The sequence below is a fragment of the Patiria miniata genome, unplaced genomic scaffold (assembly GCF_015706575.1).
Source record: "Patiria miniata isolate m_02_andy unplaced genomic scaffold, ASM1570657v1 HiC_scaffold_2, whole genome shotgun sequence".
NCBI lineage: Eukaryota > Metazoa > Echinodermata > Asteroidea > Valvatida > Asterinidae > Patiria > Patiria miniata.
In genome coordinates, this window is record NW_024037058.1 from 8,491,428 (window position 1) to 8,515,569 (window position 24,142).

The following is a 24,142-nucleotide window of genomic DNA, read 5'->3' on the forward strand; positions in this document are numbered from 1 at the left end:
AAGCAGTTGCTTCTTGGGGACCACCTTCCACATTTACTTTTCTTTTCGTATAATTATACATGTATTGCGTAGACACCAATTAATGTGGAAAATAAAGAATGAATGAACTGTTAAGGCAAACAAAGAATCCATTGCCTTCAGAAGTGATATACAACTTTGCTTTACTCAAACCTCTGCTGAAGTCAAATATTTTGAACCTGTTCTCTTGAGGTTTGACTTATCGAGATTTCATTGTAATTTCTTACAAATGACAATTTCTTACATTCTTTGATTTTGTACTGATCAATGCCTACCTCTGCTCATGCATCAGTGAGTTCCATTGTTTGAAAATGGTATTTATGAACTTTCTGTACAGTTTTGGTATTTGTGAACATGTAAAATTAAAGACAAGTAGCTTCAATGATTATTTTAAGAAAAATGAACAAAACAGGATTTCCATTGTGATCTTGTGTCGCATTGCAAGTTGCATATCAAACATCAAGGACATGGTTCATGCATCTTCGAACATCGTTGGCAAGACAGTGCAGCAGCCGATACTCAATGCTGTCAGGAGTCGCTTTCAGGAACTTTCGGGGACACAGCATAAATATGCTAAATTGAGCTCCCGGATTGCTGAATTTGACTCCCTGTGATGCGTGTGCATGTAGATGCAAGGTGTTCACTCCTGAATGACTCAGATTACCAATTCTGTTTTGTGAAATGTTTTTATTAAATTGCATTTCCCTTTGAATCTACTTGTCTGGCTGTGTTCACAATGTTCTACAAAAATTTCCCAAGAAGGTTTGTATGTAGCATTTTCAAAACGATTGGAACTCAGTGATGCATAATGAGCAGGGGGTATGCCTCAGTACAAAATCAGAGAATGTAGGAAATGTCAATTTTATTTGTAGGCAAAGCTACCGGTAGGCTACGCCAACCCATGCAGATCCATCAATACCCCTGAGGCAGTGAACATCATGCTTGACAGCTAGTGCTCAGGAACTGACCAAGGAACTCGGGGCAGCTTCAATTTGTAAGTTTTACACTCAATTTATCCCACGTCCCCACTGATGAAGCTATCGTTTTATAATTTGATGGAGATAATTGCTTTTTCGTTTACTGTTCAAAGTTCAAAAGCTTTCTGTCAGCTGATTTTTGTACAGAGTAGGGGGGAAATATAGAGCCTGAAAGTTCACCCCTGCTGGCACTCTTCCGGAACCTTGAATAGGAAAACTAACGTGCAAAATTTGCAAATTTTGCAATTATTTTTGGTTCAATTCTATAGGAAATTGCCCCCAAAAAGCCGTTGTAAATAATAATAACAATTTGGGAGGTTAATCATCCTTACTCCCAGCTGGCTTGCTGAATTGCGAAGGACGCGGCTACAACGTGGTTGGGCCGCTGGCACGTAAAGGCGCCTATGGCTGCCAGCTACATCGACCCATATATGACCACGGAGCACAGTCTGAGATCGGAAGTGTTTGATTTTTCATTTGTTATAAAATATCAATTTATTGAAACTGATCACCTGACATGAAAGAAAAGTTTCATACTGAAAATTATCTCTCGATTCCAAAAATATCTAAAACACATGCAGACGTACTAGATGAAATTCATGAATTATTTTGTGGCTTTCATTAGGTGAGAATTGAAAGTGAAATAGAAGAGCAATAGACCTTTTATGGTTTACCTTTACCTTTTATGGTTTGCAATTCTTTCAATTAGTGTAAATGACTCATCAGCATGTTATCAAACTTTTCTTCTAATTAGCAAATATTTTAAACCAATGGGACCGACTTACATGTAAATAATAATAATAATAATGAAGATTTATAAAGCGCACATATCCACCTATTAAGGCGCTCAAGGCGCTATAAACAAAAGGAAAGGAAAGTCATTGAAGCAGGTTGTTCTGGAGGGAGGCTGAACAAAAGTGTCAATTTTGTCACCAGATGTCATACACCTGTTTTGTCATTCAACAGGTATACAACATCTCTGAAAAGATCCAGAAGGATCAAGACAAGGCAAGAGAAGAAAAGAAGAGGAGATACAAGAGCCTGAGGTAAATGTGTTTCACTTGTGATATCACTTTTGACTGACTCTGATTTTGCAGTTGACATGTGATTTGATATGTCAAATTTAATCTGATTTCTGACTTATTTTGCTCAATTTTCAGAGTCACAGTTATTACGCAATTAAACTTCTATTTTTGACGAGAGAAAAGAGGAGGAGAGAAAAGAGGAGGAAAAGACAAGAGCCTGAGGTAAGATTCTGCAATGCAGATAATGATTTCAGTAATTTTTTTTGACTGAAATGTGTTTCACTTTTTGATATCACTTTGGACTGACTCCGATTTGACATTTTGACATGTGATTTGACTTTGTGATTGACTTGTGATTTGACTTTTGAAGCAATTTTTTTTTGCAAGCAAAATTTATAGCGTAACGCTTATATCCGAAAGTGTAGCGGGTGCTAGCGCTAATGCCTGGGTAGAACACTGAAACCACCCAATGTGTACGTGTAGCCTATGGTCTCTATGGAATGACCGCTCTTTAATAACGGATGGTACTCGGACTACGCATGGCACAAACTTTACCTCCCATGCACGAGGTCGGGTATGATGCGTGTCCATAACACATGCATAGTGATATTCATGTACATGACCTGTGGCAGGCTCAGGATGCCCAGCTATCGCGTGCTGGTTGCTAATTCGCTATGTATATCTGCATTCTTTTCAACCGATTATGCTAATGCCTAGAGGTTTGTGTTTTGTTGTAACTTTAAGAAACATGTTAATGTCAGCAAGTCAAATTTATTTGAGTCAAATCAAGTCTCAAGTCATTTTTTCCCAAATCAAGTCAAGTCTCAAGTGAAAAAAATTAGCACCTTGAGTCCGAGTCAGCCCCTCGAGTCAACAACACTGGGCTCTATGACAGAAAGTGATAGAAGTGATAGAGAAGTGCCCTCACCATAGCAGCAATGTTTGCTATAGAGTGTTGTAACTTTATTGTGTTCAAACAATTTTTCTAATGCTGCACATTTTCACTTCCTGGAACTTGTGTGCCTGTGCACCAACTACTCGGCATGCAACTTGAAGACGATTTTTTGCGTGCTGTGTACATGGAAAAGTACTTTGACTTTTACAGATCTTTAAGATCGTGACAAGTTGTGAATGTCGAGTGATATTTCCTAGGCTTTTTCTCAAGTTTTCTTAGACAACTTTTGCAATCTGTCGTATTGTAATATTGACTGATATACCCCTCCCTGACTGTAGGCCTATGTTCATCACACCAGCGTGGGGAGCAGTCTTCCAACCGCTGTGCTGTGCCTGACAAATGGAATTGGGGTCTGGACATTTAACGATACTGACACATATAGTTGGTAAGAGATTATTGCTAACTTCATCAACCAAATTATTAACCTCTCCAAGAGTATGTAAGAGAGTGAGCGTCTTGGATCCAAGCACTGACTATAGTCACAGACTCCCGCATTTGAATTAAGCTGATTAATTGTGATCGGGTCGATTGATTGAGCGGAAGTTGAGGTCAACATTTTTAATTCTCAACCATTCTCAAATGAAACATTACAGTTCAGATGGTAGAGCACGGAATGGTAATTCGGAGGTCGCAGGTTCAAACCCTGCTCTAGTCATTTTTTTTTCAACTTAACAAGAAGACATTAAATCGATAATAATAATAATAAGGTGGTGCTTATATAGTGCTAATATACCAAAGGTCTCAAAGCACTTCACAATTATTACCCCAGTTCTTCAGGCCATGTGACCATTTCTCTGCAGTGGCTCAAATCAGCACAATCTGGTCTCTACCTTCACAGGTTCCTGCAAAATGTATACTCCTGGGTGGAGAGAGACTATTGTAGTAAAATATCTTGCCCAAGAACACAGGCACCATGCTCCTGTCAGGATTGGAATTGTCGTTCGGCAACAAAATTGTAGCTCGGTGTCATTAGTAACAACAAATATTCAACCCCACTGGAATGTTTAAAAGTGGTTAAAATGTATGAAACAGTACACTACCTATTACAGGGTGAGTAAAAAAAAAAGCAAAACCCAAATGTCAGGACTATTGTTTTTGTGAAGTTCTGCATGAAGCACCTTCAAAATCTAAGATATAAATCACAATTCATAGGATTTCTTTTAGCACAAGAATGATTTAAATCACTCATACTTTTTAAGTTACTGAATTTTAAACACAACCACCGTTTTAAAGTTCTGTCCCTGGTTCACAAAAAGTGTACGTTCTTTCAGCTATTAAAAAGAAAGCTTAATAGGCACATGAATTTGGCTTTCTTATCCTAGAAGTGCTACATGAAGAACTTCACTAAAACAATAGTCCGGACATTTGCATTTCGCTTTTTTTTTTGCTCACCCTGTATTGCTGCATGGAGCCCATAGGAAAGAGTAGTGTAATTGAGTAAATGCATGAATTAAATATTTGTTTTTGTGTACTTAAATAATATGGTGTTTTTTCATCCACACACAGAAATGGATTGATGAACTGATGGAGAGACCAACTAAAAACAGACGTTTTCCTACAACGTCATGTCAGACTGACAGGTCGTTTCCCATTCTTGGCCCCTTTGCTCTTTTAGGCCTCTTTGCTCTTTTAGGCCCCTTTGCTCTTTTAGGCCCCATCCCCATTTTAAATGGACACGCCAGAATATACGTACTGATTAAAAATCAGAAACCTTGCTCGTAGTGAATACAGGACTGGTATCAAATACCCTGCAAAAGGATTTCACCTAAAATTGTGTTGTTTGGAAGAAACTTAAACTTTAAGGTGATTTTAAAATGTGTGCCCATGTGCACCCTTTTTTTTAAGTGGGTGCCCGTGGGCACACGTTTTCGAAATGTGTGCCCATGGGCCATGTAGAGCTATATTAAATTACTAGAGTGCTAACTCCTCATTCTTGCGCGCAGAGACGCTTTGAAGCCGCTCTGGGCACAGACATTTTGAACTTATGTGTGTTTTTGCAGAACACAATCAAAATAGATGGATTGATATGCAAACTTAAGCGCGTCATGACGGTTCAAAAACATCACGGCGAAAAGCATCTGCAGTGGAGGGACGCGCACGCGTAGAACAAAATGAAACGTTCATTTGCTGATCGTGCGTTTCGGTTTTGGGCGTATAGGCTTCGATGACGCACTGGTATGAAATACAAACACAGATATTGCAAATAGCCGTACAAAAGCCGTACAAAAATGTTGAGTTTTCCATAGATTTGTGCACAAACATGGGTGCGCCCATCAGGCATTACTTTGTACATCGAATTAGCGCTCTAGTAATTTAATATAGCTCTATGCCATGTGCACAATTATTTTTAAAGTGTGTGCCCATGGACTTCCTTTTTTATCAAAAATGTGTGCCCATGGGGCATTGCATGGGCACACTTTTTAAAATGTGTGCCCATGGGCACACTTTTGTAAAGTGTGTGCCCGTGGACACACTTTTGTAAAGTGTGTGCCCGTGGACACACTTTTGTAAAGTGTGTGCCCATGGGCACACTTTTGTAAAGTGTGTGCCCATGGACACACTTTTGTAAAGTGTGTGCCCATGGGCACACTTTTGTAAAGTGTGTGCCCGTGGACACACTTTTTTTTAAAGTGTGTGCCCACGGGCACACTTTTTCAAAGTGTGTGCCCATGGGCACACTTTTTAAGTGCAATATTGGAATCAAATATTGTGTTGAAAAAAAAACTTTATCAAAGTGTGTGCCCATGGGCTTGCTTTTTTTTTTTAAGTGTGTGCCCATGGGCACAGTTTTGTGTGTGCCCATGGGCACACTTTTAAGTGTAATATTGGGATCAAATATGTTGTTTAAAAAATTGTAATTTTTTAAAGTGTGTGCCCATGGGTGTACTTTTTTTTTAAGTGTGTGCCCATGGATACACTTTTTAAGTGCAATATTGGAATCAAATATGTTGTTTAAAAAAATTGTAATATTTTAAAAGTGTGTGCCCATGGGCGCCCTTTTTTTAAAGTGAGTGCCCATGGGCTGGCTTTCTTAAAAGTATGTGCCCATGGGCACACTTTTGTAGAGTGTTTGCCCATGGGCACACTTTTATAAAATGTGTGCCCATGGGCATTTTTTTTTTTAAAATGTGTGCCTATGGGCACACTTTTAAAGTGCAATATTGGAATCAAATTTTGTGTTTAATTTTATTCCATTCTCAAAACATACATATTATAGTATCCACTGACATGACATTTTGAGAATTTAGTTGTTACACACCCTTCCTAACATGTTAATAAATTGGTTGCTTCAAAGAAAAAAAATCACAAAAAGCAAATGATCCTACTGAACCTTAATGTATGCATTTGATGTACATACCCAAACCTTGTCGGATGTTTCTATAGAGTTATTTTTTGAAACAGACTGATTACAAGCAGTTGTTTATTCATTCCACTTCCCTTGCTCTGATGCAAGGGCATCAATCACTTCTCAAAAAATTTTTTGGGGGGGACATACTAGTCCAGGCATAATACTTCGATTTTTACAAGTTGCAACTTGTTTTTTTTTTCACCACAATGCATTTCTGTAAGCTCCATTCTGTTTTAAAAGTCCTAAAAATCCAAGTGGTGGAAATATGCCCAAAATAATTTGCATAAATCGTTCACACCTGCTGTGTGATATATATTTATTCCCATATTTGGCCATAAATGTAACATTTATTTCTTATTTTTTGAAAAGTACATCCTTACTTCCAAAACATTTTCTAAAGCTTATAGGTGACTGAATAATTATGAGGATACAGTAACGAACCAAAATGACTACTATTATACCCTAAAGTTGTGCCCATTTGTCTTGTCTCCAGCTATGATTAAGTAGTTTTGCCAAACCTACTTAATAACGATTGATGCTTACAATAATATATATGTCAACGTCAACAAATTTTCTTACCACTATTTTTTTTTTAACTTCTTGAAGTTGTTCAAGTCTCCCACGCTAAGAAAATAGTGGCATTTACAATTGTATAAATCTTATTAATATCCATAGGTAAGCTATGGTTTTGCAAAGGTCATAACCTCTTTTAAGGTCACCAGAGGTTGAATATAAAATAGCCTATGTATGAAAATTCTCTTTATAGCATGGACCCCTTTCATTTAGACATGAATCATAAAAAATGATGCGGTTTAAAGAATACATTTTACAAATAGCTATAAACAGGTTTACAAAGGGTATTGACCTCTCAAAGGTCACCAGAGGTCAGATATGAATTGTTCCCACATCTGACCATTACATTCGTTGTATGAAGACCTATGACAGCCTTGGGTCATAAGAAAGTGGAGTTTTGAAGAAAAAAATATATATGAATAGTGTATGTACAGTTCATTGACCTCTCAAAGGTCACCAGATGTCAAATATGACATGCCTCTATATCTGAAAATGTTCTTCATGTTTAGTTTCATGCTTTATCACAATTTGCACAATCCTTTAGCATATTGGGGCTGAAAGCCTGAGGTCTATATGTGGGTCATCCCATAAAAGAGGCCCAAAGTGTGACATTGTTATGTTTTGATGCAAAATATTTTATTAAACCTTTGCAGTTTAAATTTGTAGGTCTGGTTGACAAGTTTGGTTACTTTAAACATAAATATTTCATTTTTTTACTTGGCTTTCGTCGCGTCAGTGCAACAAGGTCTTAACTCCTCTCTAAAGTACTTGCGTGAATACGCTCCGTGCAACAGCATCATATCTTGACGTCTATTGAGTTAATGTGTACATCTAGGTTACAAGATACAACCTTTTGACATTCTAAAACTCATGTTTCACGTGAACGCTATTTTAGGAGATACCACCTTGTTGCATGGACACAACGTTTCTTCTTAATTGACGAAAAACAAGGTTTACCATGTAATAGGGTAACTTATTTGTGTCATATTTCTGTTGGTTTTCATTAAAAACTTCATAAAATTAATATATTGTATAAAGCAGGCTTAAATAAGTTGCTAGTTTTGCATGTAACAGGGGACACCATGGTGTCCTCCCAATAACATCTTTTTGTGCCATATCTGTTGGCTATCTTTGAAAATTTCTTAATTCAATACATTTCATAATTACACTTATTATTTTCCATAATAGGATGTTTTCAGATTGATGTATTGCACAAAATAGTGATCATTAGTAATGGGGACACCAAATTTAGTGTACCCGTTCCACGTGAAACAATGTTGTTTATGTATGATTATGTAAGATAAATCTGATTTGTACAATTCATGTTTTGAGTGAAGAGGACAACATTACCACATACTGAAACTGCAAAGAGTGCAGAAAATATAAATGTACAAAGTCATGCATTGGCACCCTTATTTATGGAAATACCAGTGTACATGTTGACCTGCACCCTCTTATCCTATGATTCCCAGTTTGTCACTCAGGAAAATAATTTTCATTCGAAGTCAGACTGATTGCGCACACAATGAACGCATTTCAGTGAATTTGGGGCAGTTAAAAAAAAGGTTTTTATTTTTCTTGTTCAGGTCTGAACCATCATCCTCTTTTCTCAAATATGACACCATTCTAGGTGCAATGATTTCACAGGGTGCTTGAACCTGTAATCAAAAAGAATATTTCATAATAGTTTTGCGGTTTCATTTTTGAATGTGTGCAAATTACCCTAATCAATATAGCCTCTGTATTGGTGACGTTAAACTGTGTTTACTTGTGTGGTTTCTAATGGGAGCCTGTGGGATGACAGTTTCGTAGTCCTATAGAAAAGTGCACACGTAAACAAAGTGTGACGTCATCAGTACAGAGGCTGATTGGTTTGCCAAATTTAACTTAATTGATTTTTGAAATGTAATATCCGAGTTTTTGATCACCTTTGATCATTAGTTTTGCTGTTTACTGTGTTCCTCATGTTTTACCAAGAAATTAATTAGACAAATTTCAGTTAATATTCTCTTACTATTGTTTCTTGGTTTTTGGGGCATCACTTTTTATTTCTTTGGTTCTTATTTCCGACCGACCCTATTATGGGCTCCAAACCCGAGAACTAACTTTTTCATTGGCAACCATAAAATCCCATAATTTAAGAGGATGTGGCCTGTCATATAATTTCTGTAGTATACATTTACTGGTATGTCATGGGTTGCCACTACAGCCAAAACATTACACATACTCGTTATTGAGCTGCTTGGTGCAGATATAATCAAATTCATATTGCCAAAAATGGTTGATTTATTTTATTATGTGATTGACTCATGATAAATTCATTCCAGAAAACCAAACTAGAGACATTATACAGTCTGCACCATTTAATTTAGACATCTTTACGGTTGCAGCAGCAAAAAAAATGCCTTGAGATTTATATTTTTAACCGAACAACCCACTGCCCCTACTTCAGAGGCAAAAATAAAGGAGAACAATAAAAATAAAAAGGATGCCTTTTCATGATTTCTTTTTTGGTAATAAAATGTTGAAATTTAACAGTACATGTAAAAAGCTTTTAAATGCCTTGTCAGTATCATTTTAACTGGTGAACTTCTTGAAAAAAATAGTAAGAAAACCATGTTAATGGGTACAATGAAAGTATTAGTTGTGGAGTTCAGGATTATATGGATATTAATGACATTTTTGTATATTGCTGGTAGTGGTACAATTATACTTCCTGTAATTTTTGCATTTGTTTCTATTTAGATATTATTAAACGTTTTTTTACAATTGCAATAAATATTCTGGTGCAAGTTCACTTGATTTGAGGAAATCAACTTGCTTGTTCCTGTTTGTAATTTATGTGACTAATTGAAGAGTTCATTTTTAAAATGCAATGAACGCCAATGGGTGTTAAAAATCATTGTAAACGAGTTGTACATATTATAAACCAGTTTAAGAAGACAAAGCAGGGGCCACGCGGTGGCCTGGCCCTGCACAGCAGGGTCCCTACTGAACCCGGACCGGCCGAGCCCCCTGCCCAGCCCCGAGGAACTTGGCCCCTGCCCAGCCCCAAAAATCCAGGCCCCTGCCAAGCCCCCGGCGCAGCCGCTAGATCCAGGCCCTGGCCCAGCCCCGAAAACCAGGCCCTGCCCAGCCCCAAAAATCCAGGCCCTGGCCCAGCGCCGAAATCCAGGCCCCTGCCAAGCCCCGAAATCCAGGCCGCTGCCCAGCCCTCGAAATCCAGGCCCCGGACCAGCCCCGAAATCCAGGCTGCCCAGCCCTGACATCCAAGCCACTGACCAGCCCGAAAAACCAGGCCGCTGCCCAGCCCCGAAATCCAGGCCCGAAATCCAGCCCACTGCCCAGCCCCCGAAATCCAGACCACTGCCCAGCCCCGAAATCCAGGCCGCTGCCCAGCCCCGAAATCCAGGCCGCTGCCCAGCCCCGAAATCCAGGCCCCCTCCCCAGCCCCGAAATCCAGGCCCCTGCCCAGCCCCCCAAAATCCAGGCCCCTGCCCAGCCCCCAAAATCCAGGCCGCTGCCCAGCCCCGAAATCCAGGCCGCTGCCCAGCCCCTGAAATCCAGGCCGCTGCCCAGCCCCCGAAATCAAGGCCGCTGCCCAGCCCCGAAATCCAGGCCGCTGCCCAGCCCCTGAAATCCAGGCCGCTGCCCAGCCCCCGAAATCCAGGCCGCTGCCCAGCCCCCGAAATCCAGGCCCCCTGCCCAGCCCCGAAATCCAGGCCCCTGCCAAGCCCCCGAAATCCAGGCCCCTGCCCAGCCCCGAAATCCAGGCCGCTGCCCAGCCCCGAAATCCAGGCCCCCTGCCCAGCCCCGAAATCCAGGCCACTGACCAGCCCCCGAAATCCAGGCTGCTGCCCAGCCCCGAAATCCAGGCCGCTGCCCAGCCCCGAAATCCAGGCCCCCTGCCCAGCCCCGAAATCCAGGCCGCTGCCCAGCCCCTGAAATCCAGGCCGCTGCCCAGCCCCCGAAATCCAGGCCGCTACCCAGCCCCGAAATCCAGGCCGCTGCCCAGCCCCTGAAATCCAGGCCGCTGCCCAGCCCCCGAAATCCAGGCCCCTGCCCAGCCCCGAAATCCAGGCCCCGGCCCAGCCCCGAAATCCAGGCTGCCCAGCCCTGAAATCCAAGCCACTGACCAGCCCGAAAAACCAGCCCACTGCCCGGCCCCCGAAATCAAGGCCCCAGCCCAGCCCCCAAAATCCAGGCCGCTGCCCAGCCCCTGAAACCCAGGCCGCTGCCCAGCCCCCGAAATCCAGGCCGCTGCCCAGCCCCGAAATCCAGGCCGCTGCCCAGCCCCTGAAATCCAGGCCGCTGCCCAGCCCCCGAAATCCAGGCCCCTGCCCAGCCCCGAAATCCAGGCCCCGGCCCAGCCCCGAAATCCAGGCTGCCCAGCCCTGAAATCCAAGCCACTGACCAGCCCGAAAAACCAGCCCACTGCCCAGCCCCCGAAATCCAGGCCCCAGCCCAGCCCCCAAAATCCAGGCCCCTGCCCAGCCCCCAAAATCCAGGCCGCTGCCCAGCCCCGAAATCCAGGCCCCCTGCCCAGCCCCGAAATCCAGGCCCCTGCCCAGCCCCGAAATCCAGGCCCCCTGCCCAGCCCCAAAATCCAGGCCCCCTGCCCAGCCCCGAAATCCAGGCCCCAGCCCAGCCCCCGAAATCCAGGCCGCTGCCCAGCCCCGAAATCCAGGCCGCTGCCCAGCCCCTGAAATCCAGGCCGCTGCCCAGCCCCCGAAATCCAGGCCGCTGCCCAGCCCCCGAAATCCTGGCCGCTGCCCAGCCCCCGAAATCCAGGCCCCTGCCCAGCCCCGAAATCCAGGCCCCGGCCCAGCCCCCGAAATCCAGGCTGCTGCCCAGCCCCGAAATCCAGGCCCCCTGCCCAGCCCCAAAATCCCCTGCCCAGCCCCCGAAATCCAGGCCCCTGCCCAGCCCAAAATCCAGGCCGCTGCCCAGCCCCGAAATCCAGGCCCCCTGCCCAGCCCCGAAATCCAGGCCCCTGCCCAGCCCCCGAAATCCAGGCCCCTGCCCAGCCCCGAAATCCAGGCCCCCTGCCCAGCCCCGAAATCCCCTGCCCAGCCCCCGAAATCCAGGCCCCTGCCCAGCCCAAAATCCAGGCCGCTGCCCAGCCCCGAAATCCAGGCCCCTGCCCAGTCCCCGAAATCCATGCCCCTGCCCAGCCCCGAAATCCAGGCCGCTGCCCAGCCCCGAAATCCAGGCCCCCTGCCCAGCCCCGAAATCCAGGCCCCAGCCCAGCCCCCAAAATCCAGGCCCCAGCCCAGCCCCCGAAATCCAGGCCGCTGCCCAGCCCCCGAAATCCAGGCCGCTGCCCAGCCCCCGAAATCCAGGCCCCCTGCCCAGCCCCGAAATCCAGGCCCCGGCCCAGCCCCCGAAATCCAGGCTGCTGCCCAGCCCCGAAATCCAGGCCCCCTGCCCAGCCCCGAAATCCCCTGCCCAGCCCCCAAAATCCAGGCCGCTGCCCAGCCCCGAAATCCAGGCCCCCTGCCCAGCCCCGAAATCCAGGCCCCAGCCCAGCCCCCAAAATCCAGGCCCCTGCCCAGCCCCCGAAATCCAGGCCCCTGCCCAGCCCCGAAATCCAGGCTGCTGCCCAGCCCCGAAATCCAGGCCCCCTGCCCAGCCCCGAAATCCAGGCCCCTGCCCAGCCCCCGAAATCCAGGCCCCTGCCCAGCCCCGAAATCCAGGCCCCTGCCCAGCCCCCGAAATCCAGGCCCCTGCCCATCCCCGAAATCCAGGCCGCTGCCCAGCCCCGAAATCCAGGCCCCAGCCCAGCCCCCGCCCAGCCCCCGAAATCCAGGCCCCCGGGATCCAGGCCCCCGGGATCCAGGCCCCCGGGATCCAGGCCCCCGGGATCCAGGCCCCCGGGATCCAGGCCCCGGGATCCAGGCCCCCGGGATCCAGGCCCCCGGGATCCAGGCCCCCGGGATCCAGGCCCCCGGGATCCAGGCCCCCGGGATCCAGGCCCCCGGGATCCAGGCCCCCGGGATCCAGGCCCCCGGGATCCAGGCCCCCGGGATCCAGGCCCCCGGGATCCAGGCCCCCGGGATCCAGGCCCCCGGGATCCAGGCCCCCGGGATCCAGGCCCCCGGGATCCAGGCCCCCGGGATCCAGGCCCCCGGGATCCAGGCCCGAAAAGTAGGAAAAGGGCAATTTGTTTAAAAACACTTTAATAAACATTTGGAAAGATAAGTTCTGTCAAGTTTTCAATAAAATTTAAAAAAAAAACTTTGCAAAAGTCAGCTTGAAAAATTTGTGCACAATTCTAAATGGGACGTAATCAAATTTTGGCACAAGGAATCCATTTTTGAAGTTTACAGTCGATTAAAAACATGGCCCACTTGCCCCAATTTGAATTAATGTCTGTAGGCAACTGAAGGTAATTGGACACAGACATGGTCTACCGCCTTTATACCAAAAGAGAAGAAAAAGGCTACAGATCCTTGAATCGTACGCTTACGAAACTACCAACTGGAAAACCTAACAATTATTAAGTATCCCGTGCTGCGAATTTATTGACCATCTCTCACAATACACTGCAAAAATCTATTCTCTGTTGCAACCTCTTGGTGACGCGCAGTATTTGGAATTGTCCGTATTAGATTTCTCTCAAAAATTTCAAATTGCCATATTATTTTCATGAGACAAAAAAATAGTACCAACAACCAAGTTTTTCCTGAAATATTTTAACGAACCTTACATTTGTATATAAATCAGGCAAACACCAGGCTTTTCTCAAAATGTCAATGAAAATTTATTTCTACATATACTTTTAGAATAGAACACAATTCACAAGGAATTAAATTAGGTCAAAATGGTATTAACTTAATTGAACATAGCTTTTAAGGTAGAATTTCATTTTTCTTAAAACCCATAGGATTATTAAAGGGAATATACAACATTTGCTTTTGCTGCAATTTTCAGAAATGCAAATTTGGGGCGGGGGGGGGGGGGGGGGGGGGGGGTTCCGTATTTTATAGCAAATATTTTCACACCGAGTTTTAATGCTGGAAAAATCAACAAATGTTCCTAAAGTCTGGTTCACTGACCCACCTTAGAACAAACAGTCCACAGTATTTCAAAATAATTAGGTGGTTTTCTTTTGTGATGTTTGCAAATGCTGCATATTCCCTTTAAGCCCTTACATTTATAATATATATTTCGGTACAAATGAAAGGGGGTATTCTGTCATTTATTAAAATTTGTGAAAATTAAATCAAAATACATCGTTGTGTCAGTGCAACAAGGTCGCATCTCCTAAAATGGCATGAATGACGCAAAACGCGAGTTTTAGAATGTCAAAAGGTTGTATCTCGCTTAAAAGACCCCGGATGTACACGCAAAGTCAATGGAAGTCGAGATACGAACTTGTTGCACGGAGCGTATTCACGTGAGATACGACTTTGTTGCAAAATGGAGTTGCGACCTTTTTGCACCGACCCGACAACATACATGTTTATTCAAATTAGTCAAAATAAGGGTTTTTCCCATAAATCGTCTCAGTCATTTTTCAACCTTGTGTTTTCTATAAAAATCTGGGGGGGATTTTTTCAACAATTGTAAATGAGGGTTAATCTTCAATATTCGAGCAACTTAGTTTCGGGGGGAAAGTTTACATTAAACATTTCATAACATTTTCTCAAAAAGTACAAGCTTTGGAAGACTATTTTTTTGACCAAACATTTAAATGATATTTCCTAACTTTTTTGTTGAACTTCCACAAAATGGACTTATTATCCAAAAAATTTAAACGACAATTTGAGTGTTTACCTTAGCGTTTTATCAAAATTGGGTAAAATTAGATTCTTCTCATCGTGCCTGTTTTTTTTTTTAATTGAATTTTTTTGAAAAACCTAAACTAGCAAAGCTGCTCCAGCCAAGTGAGGTACAAATAGGTCAAACCAATCAATGTACTAGTTCATGCCATAAAATCACTCTGACCACAAGGGGAGTGACCAGGAATACCAAATTTCTTACAAGCCTTGCCCACTGTCAAATTGAAGCTCAAGTAATGGCCTCAGTTTTGGATTAAAACATGAAAAAAATATATAGCATGTTTGGCTCATTGAGAGGCTGAGGTAAACAATGGATATTGGGTAAACTATTTGCCATTTATGGAATTTTGAGTAAAGCATTGATTGTAAATTTAAGTCCAAAGGATTTATCGAGTATGGTAATTTTTTTCAACTTGAACAAAATATCATACATGTATTTTCTCATATTCTAAATTGTAAGAGTTGATTGTCATCAGATTTAAGGGAATATACAACAATTTTCCGGCATCTATAAATTGATCCATTTTTTCTTTAGTGGAGTCAAGGAACCAGACAACTTGAACTTTTTTGTTTTTCTTGGTTTTTCCAGCATTTTTTTACACAAAACTTCAAACATGTTAGTATAATAGATCCACTAACCCCTCAAGTAGTTCATTTCTGAACATGACAGCAAAAGCCAATGATGTACATTCCCTTTAAATGTAGATGCAAATCATTTTCCTCAAAAAATCCAATTGGAAGGGATTATCCTTGCATTCTATTAAAACTAGGCAGGTATTTTTTTTCTAAACTTCCAAATTCGTAAGTGTTTACCCAAATGCTTTCACAAAAAGTTAAATTCTCAAATTTGAAAATGACCAGGGCTTCAAATTGGGCAAAATTATATTTCTCAAGAAATCAGCGGTTTTACTTCCAACTTTCATAGAGTCAACCTTAGGACAACTCCGTAAATCCAACATACATTGTACTCTGACCACATGATGCACATGTAGTGATGTACAAAGTTGTTAAGGTGGTGGTACCTTTTCTGTTATTGTTTTCTACTCATTAGCTTAGACAGCAGCTAGAATGTCTGACATGCACGTCTGAATTCACAGAATTGCCCCTTAGGTTTTTACTTAATTAGGAATTCTAATTATAGAGCTGGCATGTGTAAACCTTTATCGGCAAATTTCGAGTAATAGCCACACATTTGGCGAAATCTTAATTTGAGGTCTCAAATGCGAAATACATGTTCAATTTCCTCTTTACAATCTCAGTCAAAAAATTTCTATGTTCTTTTATATTTCAATACCATTACAACTTGAGATACATAAATCCCAGTATTAAACCTAATTGACATTAATTCACATTGCATTCTGGCTATGGATGACAAATAATCAATGTTATTTATGTATTTGTTCCCATTTAACTGTCACCTCACAAATGCATAGAATATAAAAAAAGTTAATTTATAAAGATCATTTTTTTTATTTTAGAAATAAAGAAATAATCTTGACATCTTTATATTAACTGCTCTGCAATGTCCAGGGCCAACTTGGAATCTATTTCAGACTTTTGTCCATGTTTACGATCAAACAATTATTGCTTAAAATAAATTTGTCTTCCTATTCTTTTTTCCTATTCTGTATATTTTTAAAGCAATATTTCCCTTAACGTGGCATTTATTAATGTAACTTTAAGATTTAGGGGCCCTTGTATCTGGCTTATCTTTTTATCAGACTAATCATTTGCATCCACGTTTTAAATTGATTTCAATTTTACAATTCCTATGAAACGTAAAGATTTTAAAATCACTTTTCCTTTCAGTAGAACATTTGATGAAAAATACTAATGGTTCTTTTTTATTAAATATTTACATTAGTTTTTGTAACCTAAGCTCCAAAAGTACATTTTAAATTTTTTTGATTTTTTCTCCTTTTGGCACATTTGACTTTAATATTTTGCTTTCCATTATTTTGAAAATATTACGCTGTCAAAAAATGTTTTTGTGGCAATCCAGCTTTGAAAAACAGGCAAAATATCGCACAAGTTCCCATGTAATTTTTCAAGCGCCTTGCAGCTTTTTGATAGGTCTTTGCTGTTAGTGGTTAAGAGAGTTAATGGTTGCCATGCAGGGGAATAACCTTATTTTTTCTCCTTTTTGTCTTCTTTGCTTTGAATTTGCTTTGAATTTTTCCATTATTGGGTAAATATTACACTATAAAAAATATATCATACAAATTACCAAAAAGCATGTAATTTTTCCAGTCCTTGCAGCATTTTGATAGATCTTTGCTGGTTAGTGGTTAAGATAGTTAAGGGTTGCTGTGCAGGGGAATGACCTCAAAATACTGCAAGGGTCTTTAACTTTTCTGCAGTTGATACAAAAAGACTTTGGCATGTACTTTCGTGCCATATTGCATTTGCGTTCAAAACTGGATTTATCCTGCCAAGGGAGTTGCCTAATATTTCAAGTTGAATCGTACTTTAATTAGCTTTGACTGGGGTTAAAGAGTTACCGTGACATAGTTTTATAGACATCTATTTCTTGAGTTCTTTACCTAAGATTTTTTCCTTTGATGTTATATTTCACTTTTACGTTTAAGGTTAAGTTTACTGTTGTACCTGTTTTCTTTTATATTTTTAATTAATTTGAAGACAGTCAGAGGAATCTGATTCCTGAGGTCTAAATATAATGAATACCATTTAAACTTTTGTTTAATTTTTACTTGAATTAGGTCTGGGTTAGGTTTACTGTGCTACTTATGTTTTGTAGTATTAATGACTCGATTTGAAGACTTGCGTCTAGGCATTTATATCTTTCAAGTTTAAGCATCATGCATAATGTTTGAGGTTTATTTAAAATTTCACTTGAACTTTACGTTATTACTGTTGAAAGTATTTTAATGCAGACCCCAAGAAAGTTGGCCCTAGATTTCACTGGTACTTAAGTCTAAAACATATAATTGTTTGACGGACAATGTAAATCAGAATTAATCAGTGCAAACCAAGAGTGGCCTGGATGTCATTGGACAGTTCTGGCATGATTCCTTCTCTTAAAGATCAGCTATAAGGTGGTTCGTACTTTTGTACAAATTGCTTGGTTCGTCATCCATACCCAAAGATGCAATGCGAATGTCGAAAGTGATTATTTTTCTTTGCATAATAAGTAATTGCAACATATAACATTCAGAAAATATGAGGGCATCCCTTTTTGTTTCTATGGTTCTCATTGTTCTTCTTTTTTGCCTCTGAAGTAGGCAGTTTCACTTTGCAAAAAATTAAAATCTGAAGAAAAATACAATTCGACCTATTAATTCATTGATGCAAAGAATGGCTCGTCTTATATTTGTATGCAATTGTTATATTAGTTTATGGTGAATTCACATCAGTGGCGTGTTCAGGGGGGAGGCTGAGGGGGCACCTTGCCCCCCCCCCCCCCACCCCGGCAGATTATTTAACAAATATTTTCAGCAGCTATTTCAATAAATGGTTAGAGAGTTCCGACACCCATTCCAAAAAAGATAACCCGCTCAAAAACCATTACAATGTGACGTGAAAATGGGCATATAACTCCATTTGAGAGATGGGTACAGCCCCCCCCCCCCCCCCCACTTTTTAATTTTACGGAGGACAAGTGTTTAGAGAAAAAAGTCTACATTTCGGCGCAGATGTGCAATTGTCCCCCCCCCCCAACATCAAAAGCTGGATACGCTACTGATTCACATCATCAGAAATGAGAACCATTGAATAAAAAGAGGGACGCCTTAATAGCAATTATTCAGCATCAAAATTTTGACCAAATAAATCAAAACTTAAAAATAATTCTTATATCAAACATTTAAAAACTCAGCTGTTTCAATATTTCCCACCACCACTCATGAAAGTTCTGATGATGAAAGTTCTGTCAGTCTCAGTTCATATCAAAAAGGTTGAAAACATGCACAATAATTTCTCCAGAGAAGAGGATCCCGTGAATGTACAACAGTCGCATATCAATTCAGACTTTGAAAAATAACTTTCAGGTAACAAATAACAATTAAACTATCAAATATTTGAAAATTCAGCTGTCTCAATATTTCCCACCACCACTCATAAAAATTCCGATGATGAACAGTTCCATCAGTCATCCATTCATAAATGTTAAAAGCACGCACAATGGTTTCTCCATAGGGTCCAGTGATCACGTGTCGTCGACACAGTTTGGGAACTAAATCCCTTTCTTCTTGCAAGACGAACACATACATCCAAATCAGCAGTAGTTTAGAAGTATTTCAAACTTGAAGCAGTTCTAATTAACTGTCGAGGTCACAATGCGAGAAATTACGCGGGTTTTTAAGTTTTGTTTGTTTCGCGATCCACGTGAATAATGTGCACCAATCCAGTTCCTTCGTGGCTCCAAAACCTAAAAAGTTAAATCTTCAAGCTGCAGTGGTCGAGATGAAGGAGGGGTGCCGTCTGGCCAATTAACGCCCTCCCCCCTCAAACGCTCGTTTCCATCTATAGTGTGATGCTGTCCAGATTTATCCAAACGCGCACAACTTCAGGTGCGTCTCCCCAGTGGTCTGAGATGTAAATTCCTGACTACTAGCTGAGCCTCTGAAGCCCCCATCAGTCTGCCTTCCAGATCCACCTGAGAGGAGCATTAATTGTCTCTGCTGAAGTCTGCATGGCTGATGCTGATGATCAAAATTGCAGTATGCAGGTCCACCTGCAAAAAAAACATACAAGATAGAAACAAAATCAGTGGTTTGTCAGAATGTTTAAGGACAAGGCTCATATAGTAGATCATTAGCTCATACAGTTGATAAACAGCCATTAAAAAATCCAGAATTTAAGGACTACAAAGAATTTTTTACATGCCCCTTAATCTAAAGCATTTTAAACTGGGGGGGCAGAAGGGCATTTTGGCATGGAAATTAATTCTTTTCAAAATAAGTTGTATGTAATTCATCATTTTTTGATGAAAATAATAATTTCCTTGAAAACTTTTATAACCATAAAATTATGAAAGAAATGATTTATGTTTGGCCAAGATTTTATCAATCAGAAATACATTTGTAGGGGATCATGTGCACTCCTGTGCTAAGTTGCAGCCAAACATGTTTTTCATTTGAAATGGCTTGTAGCTCACATAATTAAATTGGCACTTGTGCAGCATTTCACAGAAAGGATGGCAAACTATGCACTGGTTGGCCAAAAGCAATATGATGTAGCAATTAAGAAATGTCTGTCTCTCAATTCACTTATACTGACCCGTTAGTCCTGACTGATGAGGCTGAGCGTTGTCGCAGGAAGGTGTAGCTGAGCCATGATGTTTGCTCCCAGTCCAGTGATGTGGCGTTGAATGGTGCCAGTAGTCTACAACCTGGAAAGGTGACAAATTTGGATATGTCACAATCATGTCATTTTCATTTGGTTGAAAGTTGTAGCTAAACATGGCAAGAAAGTGATATGATGTAGCAATTAAGAAAGGTCTGTCTCCAAATCACTTATACTGACCTCTACGAGCCAAGGTGGGTGATATGAGAGGATCACAGTCTTTGATGATCTGTGCCTTGCTGATCTGTGGCTGATGAGGTTGAGCGTTGTCGCAGGAAGGCTGATTTGAATGAGCCATGATGTTTGCTCCCACTCCAGTGATGTGGTGTTGAATTGTGCCAGTAGTCTACAACCTGGAAAATTGGACAAATTAAGAAATGTTACAATCCCTGTCTGGTATTTTTGTTTAAATTTTGGCTGAAACTGATGCAAGCTAGGATACTTTACTAATTCTCTGTGTCCAGTTGCAGGCTTTTATTCAGATAATAAGCCGACACCTTAATGTACTACAACATCCTTCCATAGATCTCGAGGGCAAAACGTACTTAAGAAATTCCATATACGATTTGGGCTAGAAGAGGGCCATGCAATGGGGGGGGGGGGGGGGCAATAAAAGTCCAAAAGACAGTGTCCATGAACATGAAGAACAGTTGCAAGTGAATTGCTCTGAAAAGCACAAATTGAAAGTCAGTTACCTTCCAACGCTAATAGTCCTTGCTCACAGTTACTGCAGCAGATATCTTGTATCTGGTGTGTTTCTCATCAGTCTGCTTTCTGGCTATGACTGTACATCTGGAAAGGAAAAAAAGGGCCAAAAAAATCATCAGTGGCGGATCTGAAGCAATTTCCAGACAGAAAGCATAAACCTGGTTTAGAAGAATTATTTCAACTTTTTGGATCTCTTTCTTTTTAGAAGACTAGAAACTGTTTTAACATAAAGCAGTAGCTACCCCTTACAGTCCTGAATCTTCCAATTAATAATTGCACACCCTAGGGAGTTAGGGTTAAGGTCAACTTTTTGGACACAAAGGGAAGCTTAAAGATGACTAAAAACTACTGCTGATTTAATTGTCTCTTGAAGCTGGTTTGATGCTCACCTTTGACAACGCACTGATGCCATCTTCACTCCATCCACAGCAGGATGAATAGACCTATCCTGGTTAGATCAGTCAAAACAGGATACCACTCTGCACAATCCACAGAACAACATCCAGAATCCACAGAACAACATCCAGAATCCAGGGGGACAAGTCTTGAGGCATGTGGCCTAGAAGAGCTGCAGAGAAATGGTTACCTCACCTGGGTTTACATGCAACCTTGTCCCCCTCGTTCTAATGTACCACACAATCCAAGCGACTCCACTTGCAAACTGTACGGCGGCAACATCCGGGGGTCTTGTGCATGTTCAAGCCTGCATACAATGGTTACCTCACCTTATGAACATGCAATCTTGTCCCCCGGCCTCTACCCAAGATGTCTGGTCCCGGTCTGCCCATCCCAACTTCAGCAGACTTCTGCAATCCAAGCGTCTTGGTCATGCTCACAGCCAGATAACGTCTGAAGGGTATCTGCTGACCTACATAAACAGATCAAAAATATGTCAAGTTAATGAAAGAAGGGAAACCCTTTTAATTGCTCAGCAAAAAGCATCAAGTCTCTCCCTTTACATACCTATACAGTGTTTCTCTGAATGTTTTAACCACTGAGGGCAAATAACCTTCTTAAAGAACAACGAACCACCGTTGACAAGAAATTGGCATCTGACAACAATAAAGTGATGCAACTTTACAATTAAAAAAAACATCACAGTATGGGAAGTGTTTAAGCATTAAGGGCTATATTCGATTATTGAGTTGATGATCAAATATTCAAATATTTGGGACTGCCATAGTAGAAAGATTGGCATCAAGTGGACTTGGGGTCTTTAGTAATCCTTGAAATTGTCACAGAATAAACCCAAAATTCTATACAGGTGATTACAGCACACCACCCAAAAAAAGAATAAATACCTCAAGAGTTTCCAGAATGGGACATGCCTCCAATGGTAGTGAAGATGGTGAATGCCGCTGATCCAACATCAGAAGGTCATCAGAATTTCACTTGTCTAATATCAGAAAGTCACTGTCTTTCTAAAAAAGCTCATCCTCCAAGTGTCAAGGTCCCCAAAATGGCATAGGCAAGTTCTTCAACTGTGCTTCCAAGATTATGGTGGAGTGACGCAGCAGTTTGCACCGAGTCCTCAGTGGAGAAATGCAACGCTCATAATAACAGTTTGTATATAAAGTCCGTTCTCCAAAAGTTTCTGCACAGTTGCTTCCGTTAGTGAACCTTAGTCCAAATCACACACGCTGATGAGAAGTTCTTTGTCCTTTATCTCAGTGATGAGTCCCTCCACTGGATGATGATGAAGATTTGCCTCCTTCCGTAAACATCTGTTCGTCACACTTTTCTCTTATGAAATGTTTTTAGTTCCCTTGTTCCAGCAATGCCGTATTTACGATTTCCAAGTTTGTCTTGAATATTGTCAAAAGTTAATCCAGGGGCAACTTATAGAGGTGATTCCAATGTTTCTCAGTGAACCCGGATGGACGTAGGGATATAGAAGATCCCATAGTCCTGCTGGTCCTGTGTTGGGAATCTGATCCCGTCATCTATGCCGTCTGGAGGACATAGGGATATAGATGATCCCATAGTCCTGCTGGTCCTGTGTTGGGAATCTAATCCCTTCTTTTCAATGTTTTGCTCCAGACAAGAATCCTAGTGTCACCAGACAAGGGCCCGTACCCATGATGGCCGCCCAGTCCATTTCGCATCTGGATTTTTGCCGCACTTCTCAGTTAGAGACCCAGTGAACTCCACCTTAGCCCTAAAACGACATAGGGATATAGGTGATCCCATAGTCTTAAGTTATTAGATGGATATAAGCGTGATTCCACTGAATTATAAATTTGAGGTTTGCTAGAATTTTTTGTTTTAAACAGTCCCTATGGGAAGTATGTGTTTATGCCCTAAAGGCGGTGTGCTACTTGTATTAAATTAAATATGTAGAGCCTTGAAGCGATGGAGCTGGGAGCAAATTCCTTAACCTATTCCTATTTTGTTTTATTGATAACCACTCTAAAATGTTTGTGATGATCATTACAACTTTAGCTGTTCTCCTCCCAGGAGTAATATTGAATGTTGCTTAAATACGTATTTGCTCCACAGGGAGGTGATATTGGATAACCCCATTCAACTACCACCCAAGATCCGCCCCGGATGGACATAGGGATATAGAAGATCCCATAGTCCTGCTGGTCCTGTGTTGGGAATCTGATCCCATCATCTATGCCGTCTGGAGGACATAGGGATATAGATGATCCCATAGTCCATAGTCTTGCAGCCCATATGCTAAATTTGAGCCACAACCTGTGGAGAAACCACCAACATTGATATGCGGCATGATCACAAACACATATTTGAAAATCTAGACAAAAATAAAAATAAAACAACTCAGCTGTTTAAATTTTCCCACCACCATTCATTAGAGTTCTGATGATGAACAGTTCCATCGATCTTCAGTCAAAAACACTAATAGCACGCACAGTTGTTTCGCCAAGGGTCCCGTGTGTTTACAGCGATCATGTGCTCAGATTTGTTTACAGTTTCAGAACTGCATCCCTTTCTTCTTGCAAGATGAACAAAGACATCAATGTCTGCAACAGTTCAGAAGCAAAGAGACTTAATTAAAACAGTACAGTTCTCATGTCCGAGTAGTGAAATTGCGAGAAATTACGCGAGTTTTCAGTTTGGTTTGTTTTGCGATCCAGTTGAATAATGTTCACCAATCCAGTTCCTCCGTGGGTCCGAATCCTCATCAGCGAAGTCTCCAAAGCTCAAGTTGTCCAGTGGGGGGGGGGGGGGGGGGGGGGGGGGGGGGGTGTGTGTCCAAATTACTGCCCCCCCCCAAAAAAAATGCTTAGTTCCATCTGTAGTGTCTGATGCTGTCCAGATTGATCCAAATGTGCAAAAACTTCAGGTGTGTCTCCCCATTGCTCTGAGATGTAACTTCCTGGCTACTGGCCGAGCCTCTGAAGTTCCCATCAGTCTGCCTTCTGGATCCATTCATGAGGAGCATTGTCCCTGCTGAAGTCTGACAATCATTATTGATGTATGGT

General features: G+C 41.8%; 2 long non-coding RNA genes across 2 annotated transcripts; one reads left to right on the forward strand and one right to left on the reverse strand.

Moving 5' to 3' along the window:
• The first annotated feature begins 96 nt into the window (after positions 1-96).
• Positions 97-4,985, forward strand: LOC119726293. The gene is made up of 5 exons (XR_005270822.1): positions 97-1,012; positions 1,962-2,041; positions 2,156-2,242; positions 3,254-3,360; positions 4,482-4,985. It is a non-coding gene; the product is annotated as an uncharacterized LOC119726293 (long non-coding RNA).
• Positions 4,986-18,264: 13,279 nt separating this feature from the next.
• On the reverse strand, positions 18,265-23,883 carry LOC119726294. The gene is made up of 6 exons (XR_005270823.1): positions 21,995-23,883; positions 21,083-21,561; positions 20,681-20,777; positions 20,166-20,338; positions 19,920-20,031; positions 18,265-19,374 (listed from the first exon to the last, which is right to left on the reverse strand). It is a non-coding gene; the product is annotated as an uncharacterized LOC119726294 (long non-coding RNA).
• Between the last annotated feature and the right edge of the window lie 259 nt (positions 23,884-24,142).